This window comes from Aquarana catesbeiana, linkage group LG02 (genome assembly GCF_042186555.1).
Source record: "Aquarana catesbeiana isolate 2022-GZ linkage group LG02, ASM4218655v1, whole genome shotgun sequence".
Lineage (NCBI taxonomy): Eukaryota > Metazoa > Chordata > Amphibia > Anura > Ranidae > Aquarana > Aquarana catesbeiana.
In genome coordinates, this window is record NC_133325.1 from 287,096,622 (window position 1) to 287,122,725 (window position 26,104).

Genomic DNA, 26,104 nt, shown 5'->3' on the forward strand with positions numbered 1-26,104 from the left:
TGGTGAACTCCATGCCCAAGAAGGTTAAGGCAGTGCTGGAAAATAATGGTGGCCACACAAAATATTGACACTTTGGTCCCAATTTAGACATTTTCACTTAGGGGTGTACTCACTTTTGTTGCCAGCGGTTTAGACATTAATGGCTGCGTGTTGAGTTATTTGGAGGGGACAGCAAATTTACACTGTTATAAAAGGTGTACAATCACTACTTTACACTGTAATCTCTTCAGTGTTGTCAGATGAAAATATACAGTTTAATAAAATATTTACAAAAATGTGAGGGGTGTACTCACATTTGTGAAATACTGTGTGTGTGTATAATATATACTTTTTTTTTTTTTTTAGAGGAGCTACTAGAATGACCAATCGCTGCATCGAAGATATATGGTATATATTATTAATTGTTCCCTGATACCATATAATGAGTTCAGCATACTTTGTTGATGTAGGTGCAGTTACTTGTTCTTACATTTTAATGGCTTTAGCGCTATTTTTTGCCACATGTGACACTTCCAGAAGTGTCAGAGGCTTTTTGTGACATCTGGAGCTGCTCCCAGCAGGCCTAAGGTCACCATCTGCGAGGGAAGTAATCTGAAAAATGAGCAGCATGCCTACACTCAACTTGTGACAGCACTGGATTGTGCAATGTAAGTAATCCAGTCATGTGCATTAGCACTCCTCCCTCATTGCACTGTGACCTATAGGTTCTGTATTACTTCTGTAATACAGTAGGAAGTTAGCTGTGTGCTGAAAAGTATACTCCCTTCTATAACGCATGTATTCCAATGGCCTTTGTCAAAAATTGCTTCCATCTCTCTCTTCTCCCCCAGCTTTCTACATTTATTTTATAATTTATGTAAACTTTTCTACTTGAAAACTGGAGAGAAAAAAGTCAAATGACCATCTTCAGTAAGCTTCTTTTTATCCTGTTGTGCACTGGCTAGTGGGAGGTGTCAGTTGGAACCAGCACATCACTGCACCCAGCACAGACAATGGTCAAAGATATCATTCCATCTTCCTTATTGCTCATTAATGTGGATATACAGCACATGCTATCCCCTAATACAAAGGGAAACACAGCAAGTCAATCCCACTCACTGAAAAACAACACTGTAGCTTCACAAATAGAGAGCACCAGTACGTACAGCTGCAAAGGAGCATCTGAGATTCAGTGTGCATAGGAAGGGTGCTGGCTCTGCTGGTAACCCTGTCATATCTGAATTGAAGCGACAATAAACAATATCTTTATTCTCCAAAAATAATCCATACACATTCACTACCTAATTGCCCGGAAATCTATTTTCATAAATTGGTTCCTTACTGTGTTTTTCTGCTTCCTTGTAATTTTCCTCTGTGAGCGGCCGAATCTCCCCCTCACTTCTGTTTGTTTGGTACAATCAGCGCACATTAGTTGTGGTCATGTGCACTTTTCTATGCACACTACCAATCCTATAGTCCTTAGTCCATCTTGGGAGCAAGAAAAGAGAGGGGGGCTGTGTTCCTACATACAGTGGGACCATGGAAAGCAAATGTAACCACCCTCTAACAAGAAGTTGGATAACAGCAGCAAAGAAAATAATTCTAAGATTTGTGGGAGGCCGAGAGCAAATATAAGCTGTTTTTTCAAGTTAGGAATACATACTGGAATAGAATTTTTTTTCATAAACCAGAGTTTAGAGTCACGGTTTTTCACCGAGCATCAGAAGCAGAGTTCTTCTTTACTTTAATTTGTATTGAGACATTTTACAGAAAAAATAGCAATGGAGTCTGGCTCTTATATCACAATGGTTCAACATACAGAACAAGAAGGTGCAGTCAGTAACAAAAAAAAAAGATATTTGAATTGTACACCTTCTGGTTTGGTGGATAATAGGGTTGTTAAAGGCTATAAACATAACAAAACATGGTTATAACATAACATCTCAATAATAAACCAACATAAAGGCAGACTTGTCTGGGGATGCATGAAGGAATCCTTCAGGACAATGCTATACTAAACTAAGATTTAGCTATGAAGAAGGTACTGCTTTAGCGGAAGAGAAAGTGAAGGAGGGAGAGAAGAAACTAAAGAAGAGGGGAGGAAGTAGGGTTTGCCCTGTGCACTTAGAAGTTAATGTGTATTCAGCAGTTTATATGTGAGTTATACCAAATCAACCAGGGTTCCCATGCCTGGGACAGTTTATGAAGAGCACGGCTATCTGCCACTAGAGTGGATTCAAAAATATAGTGTTCTTGGACCTGTTTTAGAACGGCTAAGACTGATGGTGGGAGGGCGATTTCCAACGTTTTGTGATGTTCTGCCTGGCTGCTAATATATTATGTGTTATTGTTTTGTGAAATCTATAGGGTTTTTTATAGTTAGATTCAGAAGTGTGAGGTCAGGTGTTGGTGAAATTGTTATATCAATGATCTGTGAGATCAGGGAGTCCATTTCCGACCAAAAGGAGGTTAAGAGAGGGCATTTCCATAGAATGTGGAGAAGTGAGCCACTGGCTCCGCATTTTCTCCAACATTCAGGGGAGGTGTTATGGTCAAAAGTGGCAATTTTAAGAGGGGTTGGGTATCTGCGTTGGGTTATACTTTGTATAAGCTCCTAAAGGGGAGAGCAGATAGTGGCTTTGTAGATAAAGTGCAGTGCTTTTTTCCACTGGTGTGCAGTGTAGTTTTGCTTGAAGTCTCGTTCCCAAAGTCAGAATATGTTGGAGTGTTGGAAGAGCGTTTTTTCCTGGAGTAAGTTATAGAATAATGAGATTCCCTTTGTGGCTTTAGAGATGGATAAGTAATAGGTTAGAGCTCGGTCAGGTATGGAAGTTAGGAGGAGGGGTTTACTTTGGATGCAATGAGTAATTTGAAGGTACTGGTAGTAAGATGTGTTTAGCAATTCTAAATCTTGTAACTTGGGGGACGGTTTTATCCGGTTGTGCAGGATCAGGTCGTTAAGTGAGGTAGAGGTGTCCTTAGGCCATGAGTTGAGTGATAAGTCAGGAATTATAATTTGTAGGATGGAGATGGAGGGCTTTATGGGTGATTTAGGTGTTTCTAGCCAAGGCTTGGAGACAAATTTTTGCCAAATTCTGACGGAAGCTAGGATGGTGAGGGAAAGGTGCATGGGTAGCAAAGGTTTCAGGGAGAGGCTATGGAGCCACAGTTTCAGGTTTCTGTTAGGTATGAAATGGCATTCTAAACTTCCCCAAAAGGATTGTGCTTCTGGATAGAAGCATTCTTTAAGTTGGGTAAGCACGGTGGCATGATAGTACTCTGTTATGTCTACTAGGCCTGATCCGCCCACAGATCTCTGTTTGATAAGCCAAGCTCGAGTGACACAGGGTTTTTAGCCTTGCCAGATAAATTTAGCTAGGAGAGATTGAGATAGGAACCTGGGATGGGGGTGGGAAGCGAGTGGAACATGTATAGGAGTTAAGGGAGAGTTGTCATTTTAAACGCCGTTAACCTGCCGGCCCATGAGAATTCATGCTTAGAGAGCAAGGGACTGGGAAAATTTCTGTTTAATGGGGATGTAGTTTGCTTTGAAAAAGTCGTCTGGGTTCTTGTTAAGGGTGATTCCCAGGCAAGCTAGACTCATCTCTGACCACTGGAAGAGAATATGGTGGGCTAAAAGATTTTTGGTAACACTCTCTATACCTAGGTTCAATATATGGGATTTTGAGGCATTCAACTTGTAGTATGACACTTATATGAACTTATTTAAAAGAGATTGGGCTGTAGCCAGCGAGGACTGGGGGTTTGTCAAAATCAAGATGACATCATCAGTGAAGAGGCTGATTTTATGCTCCGTTTTACCCACATGAAATCCTGAGCTCAAATTGGAAGTTCTGATATGTTCTGCCACAGGCTCCATAGCTAGGTCAAAGATAAGTGGGGATAGGGGGCATCCCTGTCGTGTGCCAATAGTTATTCTAAATGGGGATGACATCATTTCTGCCACATAGACATTTGCTGAGGGGACTGAATAGAGGGCCATGATGGCTGAGAGGATTCTGTCAGAGAAGCCAAATTTGGCAGGTAGCCCTAGTGAACTCTATCGAACGCTTTCTCTGCATCCAAGGAGAGGAGCAGAGAAGGCGTTCCAGAGCTCCGTGCCAGATGGGTTATATTAATCAGACACCTGGTAGTGTCAGAGGACTGTCATTCCCTAATGAACCTAGCCTGGTCGCTGTCTATAAGAGAAGGAATAATGGACATTAACCTAGAAGCTAGAATTTTAGGATACAATTTTAGGTCTGCATTGAGCAGGGATATTGGACGTAAGTTCTGTGGCAATATTGGGACTTCAGGCTTGGTTATAGCCACAACTTGAGCCTTTATCATTTCCTGTGGAAACAAGGAGGTGGTGGCTTAGTTGAAGAGATCAGAGGAAGGGAACTAAAGTGTCTTTTTTTTTTTTTTTTTGAAAAATCTTTTTTTTATTAAATTTTCAAATTTCACATACAGCTGTAGCCCATGCAGGGGCAAGACCAACCGGTCACATTCTCATACAGCAACATATAACATAAGAACTAAACAAAACAATCTACTAAACTACTGCCCCAATGTGGGGAGAGGGTTTAGTTCAGGATTAACTATGTTCAAACCTGGGATATCAGGATACAAATTAAGGTGGTTACATCGGAACTGAGTATGTGGTCAGAGACTATGCTTGATCGCTTGAGGCTTGGGCTTGATCGCTGCTTGTTGTAGTGGAGTCATCAAACCAACATGCCCAAACCTTATTACATTTATTGGGGCAACCCCTGTTTGCATAGGTGGCCTTATACAAGGGTAGACTGGCATTTATCAGACCCTTCCAGAATTGGACAGAAGGAGGGGATGGATGCTTCCAATTCATTGTGATGGCTTTACGAGCATAAAATAGTAGAAGGTTAATGTGTATTCTCCTGGCCATGGCCAATGACAGTTGCTCAACCAATTCTAACAAACAATATCTTGGGTCGCATGGTATATGGAGCTTGGTTACACATTTAATCACTTGAAGGACCTTTTGCCAGTATTGTCGTATTGCCAGACAGCTCCAAAAGATATGGAAAAACTGTCCAGGTTGGTGCATACATTGCCAACACAATGGGGAATGTGCTGCAGACATCCTGTGGAGCCTGAGAGGTGTATAGTATGCTCTGTGCAAAATTTTATATTGAACCATCTTATCCCTGGCTGGGACCAGGGGGGAGAAGGGGAAATCCCAAATCTCCCTCCAGTCATCTTCATCCAGTTCCGGGATGCCCTCCACCCATTTCCTGCGGGGGGAGGACAGCTCAGGACTAGCAGCCACGAGTAGGTAACCATAAAGTTGAGACATGGGCTTCCCCAAGTCCTTCATTCAGAGGGTAGATTCTAATTCTGAGTATGATAGAGTTACCTGTTGGTCCAGAAATTGGCACCTGAAGGCATTAGTAATCTGGAGGTATCTAAAATCTGCATGTGCGGGTACATTACATTTTGATTGCAGAGTACTGAAAGAAGACAATTCAGTGTTAATGATAATATGTTCTAGCTTCACAATTTTGTCTTTGGCCCAAGCCTGTGGGTCTGGGATGGTGTAGAAAAGAGGAAGATTGGGATTCGGCCACAATGGTGTTTGTGGAGAGAGAGAATTCAGCTGGGGCATCTGCAGAGCTTCACTCATTTTCCACACTTGTATGGTGGTGCACATGGAAGGAGGGAGGTGGTGTGGGGACTTTTACCCCCTAAAAAACAGCCCCTGTAAGGCCTTGACAATTGCTGCCTCCAGCACTGTAGCAGAATTGGTTACATCAGGTTGAAGCCACCAATGGGCAGTCACTAGCTGGTTAGCTAGGAAATACTTATAACAATCAGGAAGAGCCAATCCCCCCCTATCCACAGGCCTAGTCAAAGTGGTATATTTGTATCTGGGTGGTTTTGATCCCCAGATAAAGGACGTGAAAAGTTGTTTAATGGAGTTAGTTTTTTTTTGAAAGCCACTGAGGAGAGTTCATAAAAATATACTGTACGTGAATTTAGGGAGGACCTTCATTTTTAGGAGAAGGAATTTTTACTTATTTACTTAACACTATGTGGGGATTGTGTATTTTCAAATATTGAAACAGCAGTGACTGCTTGTACTTGGAATTGAGCCCCCTGACATTCCATGACAAGATAGTCAAAGACTGTTTACCAGAATTAGTTATCATGGAATACCAGGAGGGCGCAGGACCGGGATGAAACCAGAAAGCTACTCCGCATTAAGGTTGTCATAGAAAAGAGCATTTTCTGTGTGAGTCTTTAGAGTAAAACGTGTTTGAGCAACAGTATATACATGTAAATCCTTTAAACATATATCCTCCTCTCCCCCAAAAAATAACTCCCTACCCTGACACCATAAAAACAAAACACCATGGCCAAAAACAGGCTAAAAAGAAAAAAAAAAAGATCTGATGCAGGGTTTGTTCTCATAACTTGTCAACAAAGGTAAAAACTTCAGGTCACTAGGACCCCGTAAAGCCGTGCACACAGGGCAGGTGCAGGTGGAGCACACCCCTAGGAAACTTCTGACATTACCTGGGTAAGTTCCAGACGCAAGGTGGGTGAGGGAAAACTGAGGCGATTTTCAGCAGTGTGCTGTGTAGACAAGGTGCTCTTCTTCTGGAGTATGTGGTTAATGGTAGGATCCCAGCCTTCATGAATGGCTGCAACAGGCAGAACTGTAATCCAGTGAGGAGGCCATGGAGAGGATCAGCAGGAATCAAGCCAAGAAACAGAACCATCCACCACTGTAAGGTTGCTGGGGTACAGGAGGCTGTATTTCAGGCCGTTCTCCCGGAGGCGCTTGTGGATCTCCGTGAAGGAGCGATGATGTTGCTGCACTTCAGATGAGTAGTCGGGGTAAAGGGAGATCTTGGAGTTTTCAAAGGAGAGCTCCGCTGCATTTCTGGCGGCTGCCAGCAATCTATTCCTGTCATGGTAATTGAGGAGCTAGGAAGGGTCTAGGTGGAGCACCAGGAATAGATGGCGTAGTGGGGACCCTAAGGGCCCGCTCCACTACAAATGTGGGTGGGAGATGCGTGAGGCCTAGCAGCGTGGCGAGGAACCCTTCAGCAAATTCAGCAGGTTTGGCACCCTCGGCCCATGCGGGGAGCCCCACCACTCAGAAATTGTTATGAAGGAGCCTGTTCTCCATGTTCACTGTCTTTTCATGCAAGAATTGTAACTGTTTTTTGAGGATTCTCAGTTCCCTGGAGTCCTCTTGCACCGTGTCTTCCCCCTGAGATATACAGGATTCCACCTCAGACATCTGGGACCAGAATTTGTCCATATCTTGCCTGATTAGACTGACCTCCATGGTCACCATGTGGATCTTGGCGGTAAGTGTCTCCTTCAGGGAAGTGATAGCCGCCATCAGGTCCGCCGATGAAGGCTCTGCCTCTCCCATGCCTGCAGTTGCTGTCTGAGTGCCCGCTGTTACACAGGATGGGGAGGAGGGGCAGAACGCGTGGCCAACATGGCCACAGACGGGGGAGACTGAGCCTGGGGCGCTGTGTGCCATCTAGGAGGTCAGGAGTAATGGCAAACTGGAGAGGCACCTTTCGGACACCAGTATATGAGCTTGGAGGCACCGACCACGATGGCAGGATGATCAAAAGGATTAGGTAGAAGCGGAGCTCAGCTACTGCACGTCTGCCTTGCTTCGCATCCGGACACGCCACCCAGCTAAAATGTCTTTGAGTTGTTTATAATATTGCCCTGGAAGTCCATCGGGTCCAGGTGATTTACGATTAGGAAGAGAGTCAATGTGTTGAATTATTACTTGAACAGTAAAGGGGGAGTTAAGTTCACTTATTTCTTTGGAGGAAAGAGTTGCGAGGTTTATTTAGGAAAGCAAATCTTGGATGTTGCAGGAGATGGTTCGGGTTGGGAGGGGTTGTTTTTAAGGTTATAAAGGGATGCGTAAAAGCTGCTGAACGCATTGGCTTTCCCTTAGAGGTCTAGGATCTTCGCCTTAGTAGTGGGATGGAATATAATTGTGTCATGCGTTTGCCTGCCTTGTTATTTGTAGAATAAGAAAGGGCTTTTTCATTACATTCTACAATGAGTTTTTTCAAAGGAATTGAGCAATAGAGATCTGAGTTCTGAGTGGGGGCTAACTTGTTAAGGGACTCAGTGGACTATTTGTGTTAAGATCTCATCAATTCGCCACATCCTCCTCTTTTTTTGCAGGGGACGCCAGTTTTATCAAGACCCCCCCGATAAATGCTTTATGAACCATCTACAAGGTGGAAGCTCTGTCTACCGATCCTGCTTTGTCTAAGTGATGTTGGAGTTCATCTGCGTAGGGAGGGTATTTCATGAGAGATGTATTAGCCCTCCATAGCTTGCTGTTCATGCTTGGTGTAGCTGAGTCAATCATTAACCACTAGCTGCCCGCCCACTGTCATATAACGGTGGGATGAGGCAGCTCTCGTTCTGGGCGGACGTCATATGACATGATCGCCTTCCCAAGCCACTGGGGGGCACGCACGTGCGCCTGCCACGTCACTGGGGACCCGATGCGCGTGCCCGGTGGCCGCGATGTCTGCCAGGCACCCACGATTGCCCAGTAACTGAGCAGGACCATGGATCTGTGTGTGTAAACACACAGATCCATATCCTGTCAGAGGAGACCGATGGTGTGTCCCTTGTCAGTCCCCTCCCCCAGTCAGTCCCCTCCCCCCACAGTTAGAATCACCTCCCTAGGACTTACACATAACCCCTTGATCACCCCCTAGTGTTAACCCCTTCCCTGCCAGTCACGTTTACAGAGTAATCAATGCATTTTTATAGCACGGATTGATGTATAAATGTGAATGGTCCCAAAAATGTGTCAAAAGTGTCCGATATGTCCGCCTCAATATCGCAGTTACATTAAAAATCGCAGATTGCTGCCATGACTAGTACAAAAAAAAAAATTTAAATGCTATAAATCTATTCCCTATTTTGTAGGGAAAAAAAAAGAAAATTGGATATTTATTATAGCAAAAAATAAAAAATATTGTGTTTTTTCAAACTTGTCCCTCTTCTTTTGTTTATAGCGCAATAAATAAAAACCGCAGAGATGATCAAATACCACCAAAAAAAAGCTCTATTTGTGGGGAAAAAATGATAAAAATTTCATTAGGGTACAGTGTTGCATGACCGCGCAATTGTCATTCAAAATGCAACAGTGCTGAAAGCTGAAAAATAGATTGGGCAGGAAGGGGGTGAAAGTGCCCTGTATTGAGGTGGTTAAACAGACAGGAGCCTGGTCCGACCCTGTTATCGGTTCTATAGTCGAGTTTGAGATTCGTTGGAGAAGCCACTTGTCAGTTAAAAAAATAGTCTATCTGAGAATATGAATGGTGTGCCAAAGAGTGGAAAGTCCTTTTTGGAAGTATGGGGGCATATCCACACATTGAATAGATCATTAGCTTGAATACAGCGTTGCATTGGAGAAGTGTGTCTCAGGTTCCTATTTGAAGTGTCTAGGTGGTAATTAGGAGCAATGTTGAAGTCCCCGCAGAAGCTTAGGGAGCCCTTTTGGACCTTCCGCACTCTTTTCGTGAGCTTATTTAAGAAGAGATTTAAGAGATTTAAGAGTCGAGAGTACATATCAAGACCATATATTGGCCATTTCTGTCAGTGATTTGTTCCAGAAGTTGGAACTCCATGCTTTTTTTTTCTGAGAGAGTTGCAGTATCTTTGAAATGTGTCTCTTGACCACAGATAATATCACATACTCACAATTAGCTGGCGGTGAAGGGTTGGAACTATGGTAGGTGGATGAAACATTCAGTCTTCATTTTTGCGGCTGTAGAACTGCACAGTGCCGACTTGGTGAAATACAAACTGGAGGGAGGCAAAAACAGTAAAAGTAAAAAGAAAATGAGCAACTATAGTTACTTGTATAAAGCTGCATGACATGATATGGGGGAATAAGTTCAAAGAGGTTTAGCGTTACAGCTGCACGGCATTCCGAGGGAGAGGTATGTTGCTGGAGTTGTTGAGTAGAGGAACCTTTTTTTTAATTTAGGGTGGAAGTTGTGGTTGGATTTGTGCCACAGAGGTGGGTCAGGACCCCTTGGTTTCTGGGAGTTAGAGGGAGGTTGAGGATCAGGGATAATTCTCCATTCATGAAGAAGAGTAAGGCCAGACTCGAGATGGTGAACGATCTTCCATTTCTGTCAAATGACAGCTTGGTTGGGTGACCCCATTTGTATCCAATGTTGTGATTGCGTAGGGCCTTTGTTATAGTGTTTAGTTGACGTTTCAGGTCCAAGGTGAACTTGGATAGGTCAGCATATATTTGGACACTGTCATAGGGTTCAGCAAACTTCCTCAGGGTTCTGGACTTTCTTAAAAGTTGGTCTTTGGTTGAGTAAAAATGTACTCTTATGAGTACGTCTCTAGGGATTGTGTCTGGGAGGAATGAAGGCTTTGGGAATGCGATGAATGCGGTCAATGGACTCAATAGGCTAAAGGTCTGGGAGGAGTGCATGAAGTAGCTCAGTAGCATATTGTTTTAGCTCTTGAGATGGTAATGATTCAGGTTTTCCTCAAAGTTTTAAATTATAGCGCCTAGAGCGATCTTCTAGGTCTACAATCTTCGCTCGTAACCATTGTCTCTCCTCTATACCATCCTCATTGGCCTCAATTAGGTCATTAACTGTGGTAGTTATGTCGCTGACTGCATTCTCAGCCAGGTTCACTAATTTCCCTAAGTAGGATACTTCTGCAGAAAATGTTTGGGTCATAGAGGTAAAGTCAACATGGAGTGATTGCTGTACTAGCATTGCTTTTAGTAGAGTGTCCATGACAGACTGGTTATAAGTGAGGAAGGAGGCAATAGATGCACATAGTGTGTTGTCTGGCAAAGAAGGGGTTTTCCCATGACTCACCAGGCTGTTGTTCGGATCACAGTCCAGCCTCATCCTGGCTTTGATTGGGCTAGCACAGGGAGGACTAGATAAAGGAGAGATTGAGTGGGGCGATGCAGCCCCAGGAGTCTTCTCGGCAGGCGAAGGCTCGTCTGGTAGATCGGTGTAGTGGCCTGTGCATGTGTAGGTGGAAGAGGGAGCTGGCGCCATCTTTGCCGCCACCATGTCAAGGCCGGAGGAAGAACTTTGTCAGCTTTTGCGGACGACGATCATCCTTTCGTTTCCGTGTCATCCTCTGGTGGATAGGTTGTCTGTAACCAGCAAGCTGTGTCAGTCTGGTTGTAGGAATTGGGTTAGAGGCACTTTATTCCCCCTCACTGCTCCGGAGCTCCTCTAAGAGACGACCATCAACAGCGCACACAAGCCATGCCCCCCCCACCACTCCAGAGTTCTACTTTAATTCATAAATGTAGACCCAACTAGAATTCTCATTCCTGAAGTCCTATTAGTACAAAATAAAGACTGCTTTGCTGCAATTGGTTACTGCCCTTAAAGCCCAGTTCCGGGATTTTTACTAAACCCTAAAAAAAATCCCCATAAACCCTCTCTTGAATCTGCTGTCATATGAGCTCCAGCACGCATTTTACATTAGTGGTGATCAGTGGTCTGAAGCTGCTCTGTGAAGCTGTTCAAAGTCACTACTGTTATGTCTGCCCTCTGTTTGACATCACTACAGTATTTTGCAGGACTCTTTGGTTGGCCCTTCTAACAGTTAATTGGCAGCACCCACCCCATCAGGAAGCATCATAGGCACTGCAGACCCTCCTAAGACAACCAAGTAGAAAAAAGTAGACCCAGACCTGGAATGTCACATAACCAAAATTGTTTGTACAGTAAGTATTTGGGGCTTTTAGATATGGTGCAGGGGAAGTGGAGTGGGAAGGGCCTTTTTGCTGCCTAAGCATGAGCTTTATGATTAAAAAACTATTTTGTGACAAATGACTTTAAATGTCTCATATTCTTGATAGCTCCTGAAACTTTTACGTTATTTATATATGAATGTTATTGAAATGATTATGAACTGACTTTTTTGTTGCCTTATGTTAAGGTCATTCTTGCATTCAACATTTCACCTGTTCTTCGTGTCCTGCCAGCTCACACTCTCTTACAGTGGTTCTAAAGTGAAAAGGTTTTTACCCCAATACCCCATTCCTTGCATTAGTGTAAAAACCCTTCCAATACCTGTCCCCACCACACACACATCCCTAAACACTTACCTGAGTCTTCTGCGATCCAACCCTGACTCCATCTACAGGCCTGCTCTCCTGTCTTCCTGGTCTTAAAGGAGAATCTGAAAGCAGCAGAGCCATAGGCTGCTCTGTGCAGTACCATTGCACAAAGCAGGTAAATATAACATTATTTTATTATAGGCCAAAAACCTTTTCCTGTATTTTTTCTTTAATATCACTTTAAACTACTCCTGAACATATAGGAGCTATCAAGACAAGATGCTTCAGAATTTGTTTAGAAGCACTGATAAGAAATCACCCATGATTCACGAATGATTTCACAGGTTCCAACCCAAGTATGTGACTTGCTTGTCACGACACTGGGATCTCCTGTCAATAAAAGTAAATGTATTATTGCAGTGACTTTACATTGGCAATTGTGGACACTTATTTCAGATTTATTTACATGTTGTGTTATTATAACCAGTGTGTGACTGTTATAGGGTCTGGGGAAGGAACGGACCCTGTTAGAGGAGCTAATGCTATTTAAACATAGAAAATATGTGTGCATGTGAAGATAAATATCTATCACTGTATAATTTCATGGGGAGTTCCAGCTTACACCTAAATAGTCTTAAAACTGCCCCCTCCAGCCTCCTAGCACCTATGATGACTAATCTTTGTAAGAAAGATGTATATACTTACTTGTTTTCAGGCTGCTCTGGTCCAGTCACATGATACAACTCCCCTGTGTCAGCCAGCGCAGCTGTAGGAGAGAGGAGGGAGCGCCAACAACCCATGGGCCTCTGAAGCCTATGGGTGATGTCACTGCTCGAGGCTTTGCCAGCCTTTGTAGGAGTGCTCTCCTCTCCCTTTTGGCTGCTGCTGGCTACACAGGAGAGATCACGTGATGGGAGCAGCTTAAAAATAGGAAAGTATATACATATTTCTAACACAGGTTAATTACCATAGATGTTAGGAGGCGGGAGGGGACGGTTTTAATGCTAGGTAGGTGTTAGCTGGAATTCCACTGTAAAGGGTGAGTTCACTTTACCAAAAAACTGCTTATGCATACAAGAGGTGTCTGTCGCTAAAAACAAGCTGTGCGGCTTTAATCACCCTTGAATAATGCACTTGCTATAGGTTTAGGACTTTTACATACCTTGTGAAGCCTGACTGGAAAACTTCTAGGACGTTGCTAAGAGGTGCCTAGCTTTTACTGTTCACCTTCACTATCACAGGAACGAGCTCTCAAATGCCGTGTTCAGAGCTGCTGCATCAAGGGAACGAGAGCACATGTGAGGGGCTTTGAATCGGAGAGAGAGCTTGCTCTTGTGATGTGGTGCCTTTAGGGATGGCAGAGGTTTCTGTTCACACAGACCCTGTGCCACCTGCAGTATTACCAATCAAAAAGAGCGTACAGAAATCTCCCCGATGAGACACAGATAGCAAAAAAATCTGTGTTATAACCCTGCCTTACTCTTTTCAACTTTTCAAAGTTTTGCCTTTGCATAACAGTAGTTCTACTTTAATTCCCTGCACTGCTGCCCATTCTTCCCTGACTACTACTCTCCACAGGACTGCTACCCAGTAATGTACTGACTATGCTGGCAGATCTTTGATATCCACTTCACCTCCGGAAGGTTTACCCGACAAAGCCCCCCCCCCCCGACCAGGCCATTTTTTGTGATAGGGCAGTGCGTTACTTTAACTGACAATTGCATGGTTGTGCGACACTGTGCCCAAATAAAATTGATGTCCTTTTTTTCCCCACAAATAGAGCTTTTTTTTGGTTGTATTTGATCACCTCTGCGTTTTTTTATTTTTTGCGCTAGAAACAGAGAACGACTGACATTTTTGAAAAAAAAAAAAAAACAATATTTTTTACTTTCTGCTCTAAAACACATCCAATAAAACAATCTAATTTCCTTTCAATTTAGGCCAATATGTATTCTGCTACATACTTTTGGTAAAAAAAAAATCCCATTAAGCATATATTGATTGGTTTGCGTAAAAGTTATAGTGTCTAGAAACTGGGATATATATATATATATATATATATATATATATATATATATATATATATATATAAATATATATATATATATATATATATATATATATATTTTTTTTTTTTTTTTTACTACTTGTATATATCAGTGCTAAAAAATATACAGTGTCACTGTACTAATAACACTGGCAGGGAAGGGGTTAACATCAGGGGGCGATCAAAGGGTTAACTGTGTACCTAGCTTAGTGTTTTACTACTGTAGGGGAGGTACTCTTACTACTGGAAGACATGGATCAATGTTTTTGCTTTATAGAAACACAGGATCCATGCCTTCTGTACTGACAGAATGACAGTTTACATAGGCGGACTGGCATTCTGTCAGTGTAACGATCGATCAGCGGGAGCGCAGTGTCAACACCCCCGCGCCCAAAACCCAGAAGTTCAGAAATTAGTATATATACATGATTCTGTACAGCGCAGCCACCCTGTAGTAGTAAATCTGCAAGTGGATATACTGTAGACCTACTTTATGATAAAGGGGTTGTAAACCCTCGCCATTTTCACCTTAATGCATTCTATGCATTAAGGTGAAAAACCTTCTGTGCTGCAGCAGCGCCCCCAAGCCCCCCTTATACTTACCTGAGCCCTGTAATTTCCATGACGGGAATAAGCACACCAGCTCCAGCTGGTGTCTCGGGTCCTGATTGAATAGATAGCAGCACAGCCATTGGCTCCCGCTGCTGTCAATCAATCTAATGACGCAGGGGTGGGGCCTGCTTTCTGTGTTAGTAGACGCAGAAGCAGGACACAGGAGCACGCCCGCATGGGTGTCCACGAAGGAGAATGCTTCTCTGACTGGGGGCACTCGAGAAGAGGAGGAGCCAGGAGCGCCGCCGAGGGACCCCAGAAGAGGAGGAGCCAGGAGGCCACTCTGTGCAAAACCAACTGCACAGCGGAGGTAGGTATGACATGTTTGTTATTTAAAAAAAAAAACTGAACCTTTACAACCCCTTTACGTTCGATGAATGGTACAGAGGTCACTGGGTGGCCTATTAAAATTTTGCTATTTTGCCTGCTGTTTTGACAACATGTTTTGTATTTGCTCTATAAGTCAATAAAAATGTATTACAAATAAAAAAAAAAAACAATGAAGAAAAAAAATGTTGCTATGAGGCTCCACAATCTCTAGGTCCCCCCCCCCCCCCCTCCAAACAAATAAACAAAAACAAAACAAAATAAACTGGGCATACTCGATGGACTTCTCAGACTTTTTTCTGCCGTCACTTTTCTATGTTTCTATGATTACAGGGAAATATTTATCATTCTGTGATATATATATTTAATTTACCTTAACATACATGTTCATATGAGCATTTACTTGGAAACCTTGATTCGTTTTTGTTAGGTTGAAGGTAACGTTGCTGCTGATAAAATGAGATCTTGGTATTATAATCACAGTGATGAACATCATCTGATGAGCACCATATTTAGATGGCTAGATGTAGATCAGTTTAGACATTGTTCTAAATAAAAGACAATATTTGTAAAGCACAGTGCCTTCAGTGAAAATATATAACATAAATATAGTATACGTCTGATCGGAATTATATATCAATTATATATAAAAAATGTGCTTCGTGGAAGCATAGTTAATTGCAGAAGTGAAAAAAGAAAATTTAGTATATATAAAGCACATATATTCTTTAAATCTGAACTATATTTAAAAAATGCATTCAATGCAATTATGTATTTCATACAAATATTTACATGCAACTAGTACCTGGATTTTGTATGCCTTTTGGTTATCCTCTATAAAAGCAGCTTGACAATTGAGAGATGGAGGGGCAGCACTTTGGCTTATTCAGATGTCATGGCACGTGTACATGTACACGTACGAACAAGTGGAGAGAACAGAGGAATGAGCTCATTGGTGTTGCTTTATCTATTTCCATTCACAGGCTGGAGGCAGGATAGGCGTGTTTCTTAAAGGGGTTCTGTGGTCACAGTGTACACCTTTATTTTATCCACTTGTCGACCTAACTGTAAATGTATATCATGAGTTTACAGTTACATACCGGGGTTATGGCTGCAGCTAGATGCCATAACCCCGGTATATATTTTTTTTCTTCAGCTTTCTCATAAAAATTATCCCAACAGCGGAATCGCCACAGGATTATTTTATAGGCGGTGGGAGAGGTGCCCTCCCTCCCACCACTTCCCGGTCGTTTCCGAGCTTTCTGGAGCCATCGGTAAGCCTGACCAATCCATTGCAAGCCGATGGCTAGGCAGGAAGTCAAGTGAAGGCAAGATAGCCCTCACTCAGCTCTATGCCCTTGGAGGACCAGAAACAATGTCTGACGTGACTTCTTGCTCTCGGGCAGACAGAAAGGATTTTTTTTTTAAAGGCAAAATATAATTTTTTGTTTTTTGCTTTTAAAGGTAAATGAGAGATCTGGGGTCTTTTTGACACCAGATGTCTTAATAAAGAGGACCTGTCATGCTTATTTCTATTACAAGGGATGTTTCCTTGTAATAGGAATAAAAGTGATACAAAAATACAAAGGGACAGTAAAATAAATAAGGAAAAAAAAAAAGTAAAGCCCCCCTTCCTTCCAAGCTCGCGCATAGAAGTGAAAGCATCGTGCCCGCGTCGTGCCCGCATATGTAAACGGTGCTTAAACCACACATATGATGTATCGCCACAATCGTTAGAGCGAGGGAAATAATTCTAGAACTAGACTTCTTCTGTAGCTCTAAACAGATAACCTGTAAAAAATTTTAAAGCATCCCTTATGGATTTTAAAGTATCGTAGTTTGTCGCCACTCCACGAGCGTGCACAATTTTAAAGCATGACATGTTAGGTATCTAATTACTCGGCCCAACATCATCTTTCACATTGTTTGAAAAAATTCAGCTAACCTTGCTGTTTTGTTTTTTGCTTTTCAATTCATTAAAGTGTATTTTTTCCCCAAAAATTGCGTTTGAAAGACTGCTGCGCAGATACAGTGTGACATAAAATATTGCAACAACCGCCATTTCATTTTATAGGGTCTCCGCTAAAAAAATGTGTAATCTTTTGGGGTTCTAAGTAATTTTCTAGCAAAAAATACAGATTTTATGTCAGAAAAAGGACCAGTCAGCAAGTGGTTAAAACATCAGCATTGTAATAGCAATACAAACAATTGTTGTTTTTGACAATGCGATATAAGTGTACCTGAAAAATCTCCTTTTATGTTGTAAGTGCTGCCTATCTGCTGGCTGTCTCTTTCCACAACTTCCTGGATTCCCTGCATGTTTCTTCTACACATATCATGGTACTGTACCTTGCTGCCTGCAAGCTGTAATTCCTGTACTGACTCCGCCTCCTGAAACTCCTTTCTTCATCACCTCTGTAGTTTAGAAGGCAGGCTCTGTGAATTCTGTGACACAGTAGTGCCTGCTCACAAGGCATAGTGAATGCGTGTCACAGAATTTAACCACTTCCCGATCAGGCGCATTGTAAAATGACCCTGGCAGAAACCTTTCATCCCTGCGGGCGGGCGACAACTCAGAGTACCCAAGTACCTATCTCCAGTCCATCACAGAGCCTGAGTACCTATCTGTAGCCCATCAGAGTACCCTAGTACCTGTCTCCAGCCCATCAGAGTATCCGAGTACCTGTCTCCAGCCCAGAGTACCCTAGTACCTGTCTCCAGCCCAGAGTACCCAAATACCTGTCTCCAGCTCAGAGTACCCAAGTACCTGTCTCCAGCCTAGAGTACCCGAGTACCTATCTCCAGCCCATCAGAGTACCCGAGTACCTATCACCAGTACTTGAGTAACTGTTTCCAGCCCAGAGTACCTGAGTATCTGCAGACCATCTAACAAAATAAATTAAATTTGCACCTCGATAGCTTAACTTCTTTTTTATATTTATCTTATATTGAGGGTGCAAAATAGCATAACACAATTATTACATACCAGTATAAAAGGGAGAGGTTTTTTTATATATTATTAAAAACAGGCAACACAAGGAAATTGGTTTACAGAAGCTTGATGTATTTGCACAGTTTGGAGAAATATTCCCTAAAACAAATTGTATTAAAGTCTTCCATGACCTCTTTTAGGGAAGTTGACATTTAAATGTCTTGCATCAGCTTATTACCTTTTCTTGTACAAGCAAGGAATGGAGCTCCCTGTTTTTGTGTTCTGTTTTTTCTTTTAAGGCAGAACTGTAGACCTATATTAAAAAAATATATACAGCCCATTAATGTCTAAACTTGCAACAAAAGTGCAAAGGCAATTTGGCGCCCTATGCAAGACCAGCTACTCCTCCCTCCTGCATCCTGTCCCTCCTCCCTCCTGCATCCTTGGTGTCACTGACATAAAAAAAATCCCTTCATTGGTGGTTTCACTGGAAGGACGAATGTCTTTCTGTCCGTGTTGTCAAGAAAAAAATTGTCCCTGTGTCCATCATATGTGATGTGCACCAGTAAATTTAAGGGGGTGGGGTGGTGTGGTAGGAAGCTGGCAGTTAGAGATGAAGATGACAGGGGGTATGTTGGTAGGAAGCTGACAGTATGGTACAGGGGGAGATGAAGATGACGGGGTGGTAGAAAGCTGACAGGGAGGATGAAGATGACAGGGGGTGGTAGGAAGCTAACAGGGGATGAAGATGACAAGCGTGGGGTGGTAGGAAGATGATGGGCGATGAAGATGACAAGGGTTGGTGGTAGGAAACTGACAGGGGGATGAAGATGACAGGGGTGGGGTGGTAGGAAGCTGACGGGGGATGAAGATGACAGGGAGTGGGTGATAGGAGGCTGACGGGGGGATGAAGGTGACAAGGGTGGGTGGTAGGAAGCTGACAGGGGGGGATGAAGATGACAGGGGGTGGTAGGAAGCTGACCGGGGGGGTAAAGATGACAGGGAGGATGAAGATGAAAAGGGGGGTGATAAAATGTATGACAGGCCTCAGAGGTAAGGTGGTGGGATGCCAGGAACAGGGGGATGACGAGGAGCATGATGATGACAGGGGACAGTAGGTGGAATCATATCATTAGGGTTGTGTGTGAGGTCATCACAGGCGTGTGATGTGAGAAAGTAGATGCGCAACCCAAAAGAAAATTTTTGGAAATCAAATGTGTGCAAAAAATAAAAACACCAATAAATGTAATGTCCTGTCAGGACAGATCAAGCAACTAGGATCATATACCAGCAAACGAATACATTATCCAAATGAAACCTGTGTCAAAATAAATTATACATATATGTTGAAATAAAAACACAGAAAAAAGTCCATAGAGTGTTCTAAAATCCAATATAGGATGCAGACAGAAAACCCCACAAAGACCTTTCCAGAATGGGAACACACACTGTAGCCAGCAGACGATAAATAATAGGGGATGCCAGATGGCCGCTTACCAGAACCACGGGACCTCGATTACGGAGGTCTAATGGGCACAGACAGGAGGAAACACTCAGGCGAGGGCGGTAGATTTAAACATCCATCCAGCTTTACTCCTCCAGTGGTAAACACCCAGCTCCACTAAGCTCCGTAGGACCCACACAGGCAAGCAGGAATAGGGGCTTCCAGAATGTATATCATAGGAACAAAGAAGAGGGCTTCATAGTGCAGTCCATTTAAATTAAAAATCAATTTATTAAAATGCCAACATGCATCTAAACAAGCAGACAGGCAGACTCTTCAAAAACTAAAAGAAAAACACAGCCGCGGCTCACGCCAGCTGACTGGTATACAGTGATGTCAAATCCTCTAGCTCCGCCCGATGCGTTTCTCCGTACAAGGCATCTATGGGGAAGGAGGCTAGGATGAGACATCACTCACCAAGCTGCATATATACCTTGGCAGGAACGTGACACCGGAAGCTCAATTAGAGGAAGTCTCCAATCAACCTCCGGTGTATATAGGGCAGAAAAACACCTGCTTTCAATGGGAGGGACAAAATCAATCACCATCCCATAGAAAGGAGAATGTTCCTGCATAGTTAAATCTACTTCAGGGATACAACAATGTATATAAAATCAACATAATTCATAAATTCAAATTCATATAGGTGATAAATAATTATACAATAAATATAAAAAAATATAATTTTTTTTTTTTTAAATTAATGATAAAAACAAAAACAAAACTTGGGTCAATATTTTTATCTCAACAACTAGAAATATCATATATTGTCAAGGGGTGATACCATACATTATCTTATGAGTATTTTATGAATAGCAATCTAACTAAAATATGAATACCCCTACAACTAAAAAAGGGAGGAGAAAAGGGGGATAAGAGACCAAAAAGGAGAAAAAGAAAACCCCATCTTCCAAAAACATAAATGGGAAGGGGAGGGGGGAGGGAACCACATAACTCATATGTCAGGAGATGGTATACAGTAAAGGGGATTCTTATACCGGGAACCCCTTAGCTATTATTAATGTAACAGTTAATATCCCACTCTATGTTCAGGCCTAAGGGGCTATAACAATGCATGTCAAAGATCCATTTAGTTTCACGGCGTGAAATATGTCTTTTTAGGTCATCGCCTCTCCAGTGGGGAACAAATTTAGCAATGACCTCTAATAGTGAAGGGTCTTGATTGTGAAATTGGCGAAAGTGCCAAGAGACACTATGGCCAATGAAACCTCTTCTTATATTGGAAAGATGCTCCCCTATTCTGATTTTAAGCGCCCGGGTGGTCCTACCAATACATTGGTAGCCACACGGGCACCGGAGCAGGTAAACCACGCCTATAGTCTCGCATGTAATAAACTCGGTAATAGAGTAAGTCCTAAAAGTGACACTTGATGAAAAAATGGAGGTTCTAATGGTTTTAGAAGTAGCACACATTGCGCACTTCCGGCATAGAAAAAAACCTTTGAGATTACCAAACATACTGATCCTTGGAGGAGGATCTACAACACTAGGAGCCACTAAATCTTTAAGAGTCTGATTTTTTCGATAAAAATCGAAGCTGCGGTCCCAATATTTTATCGCTTTTCAATACCTGCCAATGTTTTTGTATCGTTCTATTTACCCATCAAAAATGTGAAGAAAAGGTAGTCACAAAAGACCATTCAGGATCCTTTTTGTTTTCATCCATATTTTTCATTTTAGGGATCAGTAGGTCCTGTCTATCTAAAAGGGCAATTTCCTGCATCTCTTTATCCAAATGTAGTGGTTTATATCCTTTCTCCACAAAACAATTTTTTAGCACACTCGCCTGGGACTCAAAGTCCTGAAGCCGTGAGCAATTACGTCTAATACGTTGGAATTGTCCTCGGGGTATGGCTTTAAGCCAATTTGGATGATGCCCACTGTAAGTTGGAATATATCCATTTCTGTCGGCACTTTTGAAAAAGGTTTTGGTCAACAAAACTCCCTGTACTTTAAAAATTATTAAGTCCCAAAAATTAACGGATGTGGTACTGAACTCATAGGTAAATTTAATACCCCAATCATTGGTATTGAGAGTTGTCATGAAGATATTTAATGATTCCTCATCTCCTTTCCATAAAAAGAATGCGTCATCTATATAACGACGCCATAGGAGGAGGCGGGGCTCTTCCAAAGAAAAGAGTGTCATTCTCCCAAAGGGCCATGAACAAACCAGCTAAGCTGGGGGAAAATTTAGCCCCCATAGCTACGCCGATAACCTGTAAATAAAATTGACCTCCATAGAAAAAATAGTTATGTTCCATGGCAAAATTAAGCAACTTCATGACAAACTCCAACGTAGACGAGTTTATAGAAAGTTCTTTATTAAGAAAAAACCTAGCCACCTGGTAGCCCAACTCGTGGGGTATAATCGTGTATAATGAGGTGACATCTGCTGTTACAAGAAAGACATCCTCACCCACTGTAAACTCAGATATTTCCTTCATAATTTGCATAGTTTTTCAAAAACGCTGGTGTTTTGGTAACCACAGGTTGAAGAAAATGGTCGACAAATTTCCCTACTCGAGAAGTAAGGGAGTCAATGCCACTTACTATGGGGCGGCCTGGGGGTTGACTGGGATTCTTATGGACTTTTGGGATATAGTAGATGATTGGGGTTCGTGGTGCTAGTGGGATAAGAAAATCCAATTCCTTCTCATTTGTAATCCCCTTCTTATATCCATCTTGAACGATACCATTCAGAGATTTCTTATATATATTTATAGGATCCTTTTTAAGGATCGTATATGTATCTCTGTCTGACAATAAGCGTTCCATCTCATTCACATAATCAGTTTTGTTTAACAGAACAACCCCCCCTCCCTTATCTGCTGGACATATGATAAGGTTCTTCCTCTTACATAAAGATGCAATCCCTTCTTCTGTACTTTTTTGGACATTCCCTTCTAAACTGTACTTGTTGTAAATCCTGCATTATTAGATCCTTAAACACTGTAATGCTAGGGGCTACTTTACCAGGGGGATTGAACAGGGAAGCATTTTTCAGCCCTGTCCCTGTAGTGCCTCCTCCTCCAAGAAGACTACTATTCCTAATAATGGGATTAGATAGAAAATATTGCTTGATGCTCAATTTCCTTGCAAATTTTTGTACATCAATGAACATTTGAAATGTATTTAGCGATTTTCTAGGGGCATATTTGAGTCCCTAATTAAGTGTTAACTTTTCTGTTTTGTTTAATTCCTCCATACTTAGATTAAAAACTCCTGGGCAAATTACCTCTTCCTCTCCAGCCTAGAGTACCCGAGTACCTATCTCCAGCCCATCAGAGTACCCGAGTACCTATCACCAGTACTTGAGTAACTGTTTCCAGCCCAGAGTACCTGAGTATCTGCAGACCATCTAACAAAATAAATTAAATTTGCACCTCGATAGCTTAACTTCTTTTTTATATTTATCTTATATTGAGGGTGCAAAATAGCATAACACAATTATTACATACCAGTATAAAAGGGAGAGGTTTTTTTATATATTATTAAAAACAGGCAACACAAGGAAATTGGTTTACAGAAGCTTGATGTATTTGCACAGTTTGGAGAAATATTCCCTAAAACAAATTGTATTAAAGTCTTCCATGACCTCTTTTAGGGAAGTTGACATTTAAATGTCTTGCATCAGCTTATTACCTTTTCTTGTACAAGCAAGGAATGGAGCTCCCTGTTTTTGTGTTCTGTTTTTTCTTTTAAGGCAGAACTGTAGACCTATATTAAAAAAATATATACAGCCCATTAATGTCTAAACTTGCAACAAAAGTGCAAAGGCAATTTGGCGCCCTATGCAAGACCAGCTACTCCTCCCTCCTGCATCCTGTCCCTCCTCCCTCCTGCATCCTTGGTGTCACTGACATAAAAAAAATCCCTTCATTGGTGGTTTCACTGGAAGGACGAATGTCTTTCTGTCCGTGTTGTCAAGAAAAAAATTGTCCCTGTGTCCATCATATGTGATGTGCACCAGTAAATTTAAGGGGGTGGGGTGGTGTGGTAGGAAGCTGGCAGTTAGAGATGAAGATGACAGGGGGTATGTTGGTAGGAAGCTGACAGTATGGTACAGGGGGAGATGAAGATGACGGGGTGGTAGAAAGCTGACAGGGAGGATGAAGATGACAGGGGGTGGTAGGAAGCTAACAGGGGATGAAGATGACAAGCGTGGGGTGGTAGGAAGATGATGGGCGATGAAGATGACAAGGGTTGGTGGTAGGAAACTGACAGGGGGATGAAGATGACAGGGGTGGGGTGGTAGGAAGCTGACGGGGGATGAAGATGACAGGGAGTGGGTGATAGGAGGCTGACGGGGGGATGAAGGTGACAAGGGTGGGTGGTAGGAAGCTGACAGGGGGGGATGAAGATGACAGGGGGTGGTAGGAAGCTGACCGGGGGGGTAAAGATGACAGGGAGGATGAAGATGAAAAGGGGGGTGATAAAATGTATGACAGGCCTCAGAGGTAAGGTGGTGGGATGCCAGGAACAGGGGGATGACGAGGAGCATGATGATGACAGGGGACAGTAGGTGGAATCATATCATTAGGGTTGTGTGTGAGGTCATCACAGGCGTGTGATGTGAGAAAGTAGATGCGCAACCCAAAAGAAAATTTTTGGAAATCAAATGTGTGCAAAAAATAAAAACACCAATAAATGTAATGTCCTGTCAGGACAGATCAAGCAACTAGGATCATATACCAGCAAACGAATACATTATCCAAATGAAACCTGTGTCAAAATAAATTATACATATATGTTGAAATAAAAACACAGAAAAAAGTCCATAGAGTGTTCTAAAATCCAATATAGGATGCAGACAGAAAACCCCACAAAGACCTTTCCAGAATGGGAACACACACTGTAGCCAGCAGACGATAAATAATAGGGGATGCCAGATGGCCGCTTACCAGAACCACGGGACCTCGATTACGGAGGTCTAATGGGCACAGACAGGAGGAAACACTCAGGCGAGGGCGGTAGATTTAAACATCCATCCAGCTTTACTCCTCCAGTGGTAAACACCCAGCTCCACTAAGCTCCGTAGGACCCACACAGGCAAGCAGGAATAGGGGCTTCCAGAATGTATATCATAGGAACAAAGAAGAGGGCTTCATAGTGCAGTCCATTTAAATTAAAAATCAATTTATTAAAATGCCAACATGCATCTAAACAAGCAGACAGGCAGACTCTTCAAAAACTAAAAGAAAAACACAGCCGCGGCTCACGCCAGCTGACTGGTATACAGTGATGTCAAATCCTCTAGCTCCGCCCGATGCGTTTCTCCGTACAAGGCATCTATGGGGAAGGAGGCTAGGATGAGACATCACTCACCAAGCTGCATATATACCTTGGCAGGAACGTGACACCGGAAGCTCAATTAGAGGAAGTCTCCAATCAACCTCCGGTGTATATAGGGCAGAAAAACACCTGCTTTCAATGGGAGGGACAAAATCAATCACCATCCCATAGAAAGGAGAATGTTCCTGCATAGTTAAATCTACTTCAGGGATACAACAATGTATATAAAATCAACATAATTCATAAATTCAAATTCATATAGGTGATAAATAATTATACAATAAATATAAAAAAATATAATTTTTTTTTTTTTAAATTAATGATAAAAACAAAAACAAAACTTGGGTCAATATTTTTATCTCAACAACTAGAAATATCATATATTGTCAAGGGGTGATACCATACATTATCTTATGAGTATTTTATGAATAGCAATCTAACTAAAATATGAATACCCCTACAACTAAAAAAGGGAGGAGAAAAGGGGGATAAGAGACCAAAAAGGAGAAAAAGAAAACCCCATCTTCCAAAAACATAAATGGGAAGGGGAGGGGGGAGGGAACCACATAACTCATATGTCAGGAGATGGTATACAGTAAAGGGGATTCTTATACCGGGAACCCCTTAGCTATTATTAATGTAACAGTTAATATCCCACTCTATGTTCAGGCCTAAGGGGCTATAACAATGCATGTCAAAGATCCATTTAGTTTCACGGCGTGAAATATGTCTTTTTAGGTCATCGCCTCTCCAGTGGGGAACAAATTTAGCAATGACCTCTAATAGTGAAGGGTCTTGATTGTGAAATTGGCGAAAGTGCCAAGAGACACTATGGCCAATGAAACCTCTTCTTATATTGGAAAGATGCTCCCCTATTCTGATTTTAAGCGCCCGGGTGGTCCTACCAATACATTGGTAGCCACACGGGCACCGGAGCAGGTAAACCACGCCTATAGTCTCGCATGTAATAAACTCGGTAATAGAGTAAGTCCTAAAAGTGACACTTGATGAAAAAATGGAGGTTCTAATGGTTTTAGAAGTAGCACACATTGCGCACTTCCGGCATAGAAAAAAACCTTTGAGATTACCAAACATACTGATCCTTGGAGGAGGATCTACAACACTAGGAGCCACTAAATCTTTAAGAGTCTGATTTTTTCGATAAAAATCGAAGCTGCGGTCCCAATATTTTATCGCTTTTCAATACCTGCCAATGTTTTTGTATCGTTCTATTTACCCATCAAAAATGTGAAGAAAAGGTAGTCACAAAAGACC